At 36.5% G+C, this 3,445-nt stretch overlaps 1 long non-coding RNA gene across 1 annotated transcript; it reads right to left on the bottom strand.

Annotated features, from left to right (window-relative positions):
• Positions 1-574: 574 nt before the first annotated feature.
• On the bottom strand, positions 575-1,335 carry LOC146732680 (uncharacterized). Its single transcript, XR_014926917.1, has 2 exons — positions 1,247-1,335; positions 575-752 (listed from the first exon to the last, which is right to left on the bottom strand). It is a non-coding gene; the product is annotated as an uncharacterized LOC146732680 (long non-coding RNA).
• Positions 1,336-3,445: the final 2,110 nt, after the last annotated feature.

The following is a 3,445-nucleotide window of genomic DNA, read 5'->3' as shown; positions in this document are numbered from 1 at the left end:
GTCTTTAATGACGCAGTGTTATTCGACAGTTTTCGGGCCCTAATAAAGAGTCTCGTTAGCATTTCGTTAACACGTCTACGGCGTTTGGAAATAAGTGACTCTTTATTAGGCCCGAAAACTGTCGACAGTCTGTAAAAGTACGGCTCAAGAGTATAGCTTCCTCACGTATTTTGGCATTTGGTGGCGCACTTTTACTTCGGCGAGAGTCGGAAATCCGGAAACAGTCAATTGATGTATGCGCACGCCATATATCAATCTGATTAAAATCTGATGTAGTGTACGGGCTTTAATTATTTTGGCTATAAACTTATTTTAATTTTTTTACTTTTGTTATTAATGTATTTTTATTTTATTATTTTTTTACTTTGATTTTGTTTTGTTTTTTAATTCCGCCCTACCTACATCTGATCCGACGCCTATGTAAGTCCCGTTCAAATCTCGCGTAAATAACAGCCAATCACAGCCCCCCTTTTATACAGGCCGTCGGTTGCTTACTTTTCATTGTAGCGATACTCTACGAGCAATCTTTCTGTACATTATATTTTGCCCACTTGAATAAACCATTAATAGAAAATTGCTAGTATATTTTTATTTACAAAAGAAATTCCACAGCATTTTACAATTTTTGTCATTACATTGAATACTTTTTTCACTTCCAACAAATGTGTACACTTCCTGATACATCTTCGCCAGCCAAGGTTCGTTCATTCAGTCATCGCTTCAACTTTACACCAAAAACTGAGCATAATTATCTAGAATAGAAGCAAAACAATAAGTAAATCGTAATGATTAGAACACTGTAAACAGCTATAGTAAACAATCCAAACTGATTTTAAATTGTATAACGGTCACCGGCCCAGGGCATCGACGCAGAAAATTGGAGCAAAAAAAATATTTCCTGATCAATTGCCAGTGTTCCAAATAAAAATATTTTATCCCAGTCCAAATCAGCTCTATTACTTTAATAAAGAGTTATTGTATAATGTACAAAATGTTGATACACTTTGATGTATGTTTACAGCTACGGCTTCAATACCGTAGACGATTTTGGCCCGGTCGTCAACAAAACATCACCCGTCTCCAGGGCAAGCGACTGGAAAAAGACACCGGTGTTCGGTCGAACCGGTGGAAACAAAATCGTCACTTCCAGAATAACTACGCAAAATAACGATCTAAACTCGAACCATTCGAGCCACAATATTAACATAAAAATGACTTTCCTTGCATTTTACAATGATAAACTTACCGAAAAGCCGTGTTATTCTCGGTCGCTAACGTCGGTATAATCCGCCATTTTATTTGAGTGTGTTTGCCACCTGAATCTGCCCGGGGACGTCATCACGTGCGCTATAGAAGGAGGTCTGTGATTCGTTGACTAAAATCGTCGATAATGGGTCTCGTTGAAATCTCGTTACATCGGCATCGGGTCAGATGTAGGTAGGGCGGAATTAAAAAAATCACAAAATCAAAGTAAAATAATAAAATAAAAAGGCATTAATAACAAAAGTAATAAAAAATTAAAATAAGTTTATAGCCAAAATAATTAAAGCCCGTACACTACATCAGATTGTAATCAGATTGGCTATATACCTCACGAATAGAACCTCACAGATACGACCTCACGAATAGGACTCAGGAAGTGACGTATTGATTGTTCAATGGCGTTGTGGCGCATTATAATTTAACGTTGCCGGGCCCATTAGTATCAATATATTTGGTATTTCGTAAATAGAACCTGAGCTCGCGACGTGGACTCGGGTCGCACACAGTCGGACAGAGCAAGGGAGTGTTTGGTTATTGAATGACCCTTGGTTTGCGGTGCTACTATTCGATGACTCGCGATGTAACGGTCGGTACTGTGACTGATTCAAACGCCGTGTGCCGTTATATTCCTGGGCACGTAATGTGTTTTGAGGCCTTCGAGTTCCAGTTCATATTCTTCAACTTACCGGTAGTGATGTTTTCAACAATTAAATTTTTCGGTACTTTGTAGAAGTTGGTCATGGAGAGCGACATGTTTACTATAGAGTCCTGTAGGTCCTAGCGAAGTACTCTGATGACAACAAACAATGATGCTCGCAAGATAATTCTAAAATAAAACAGCGTTTGCTTATAATTATAAATGTGTGGGTTGAATAGAACTGCGGTGCTATCTAAATTTAGCTTTGAAAAACAGATTTCCAAATAATCTGGGTGACAGGAAACTCTCAATCTATTACATAAAATATACATGATTCGTCTTCATAGACTTAAAAAAAATATTTGACCCATGATTATTTGAATTGACCATCAGCACTAAGTTTCATGTTTTAATGCTGTAATGGAATTATTTACGTTCAACAAACTTATATAGAACTCACGGTTTCACGTTTTGTCACAGTCCGTGCTATTACAGAGAATGGCATTTTCCAGTACACTAATAACGCTTTATAAATTCTCTCAGAGTGCAAATTTTATTTCAAATGACAGCAGTGTGATGACACCATTCAAGCGAATGTTTTATTTGCAAAATCAATGTCGAAATATGTAAGATGGTATGTTTTAATAGGTGTTCTAAACTCCACTTCCTATTTATATTAGAAAAGGTCTTAAAACTCAGGCTCCATTTTGAGTAAATTGTACTAAAATGGATATTCAAATTTCGACATTTTGATGAAGATCTGTTGTCATAATAAGACATAGTTCTACATTACACTAAAAAGAGGGGTTAAACAGTTTGAAATGAGAACTCCGTAGCGCAGAATGTACCTATACCTCTCCAACACAAGGAGCTTCAACTTGGCAGTGAACCCCTTCCATTCACGGTGAATCGTCATTTAAGGATGTAACCCTGCATATTGTCTGTCTTTCTGTTGTCTAATAAGTATATTAAATGAGATTGGGTAATGTCAAAGAAATATTATTTTCTATTGCTATTTTGACAAATTATTATACTCAGTTTAGGTGATGATTCCACGCCTTTATTTCACTCATTTAATGAAATATACATTGCACTTACTACTAAATCAGAAAATACAACAACAGTTACATAAAAAAAACAATATAGAGTACTGAGGCCTTTCATAGAAATGTAGATGTTTTATGAATTATCATATTTCTACCGTTAAATGCGATTTCAACTTGTTCATTACGGCTCAATGCAATTCATATTCACATAACTGACTTGCACTGTGAATCAAAACTGTGTTGGAATCCACATTTAAAAGATGCGTAAACTAACCACTGAGCTTAATGTTTCATTTCGCCACGGTTTCGAGAATATGGGCTACTGGCAAGAAGCCCCTGCAAAATTCGCCGATTGGCTTTAATACTAACCTCAGAGTATGCAATGTTATTTTTCTTTTAAGGGGCAGTTACACGTGATTCTTTGTGAACCCTGTGACAGACTCATCAAGGCGTAAAATGCAAAATATAATACACATCCATGTGATACTAGTATATCACC

This window comes from Saccoglossus kowalevskii, chromosome 17 (assembly GCF_978046115.1).
Source record: "Saccoglossus kowalevskii chromosome 17, keSacKowa6.1, whole genome shotgun sequence".
Taxonomy (NCBI): Eukaryota; Metazoa; Hemichordata; class Enteropneusta; family Harrimaniidae; genus Saccoglossus; species Saccoglossus kowalevskii.
This window is presented reverse-complemented; position numbering and strand designations above follow the sequence as displayed.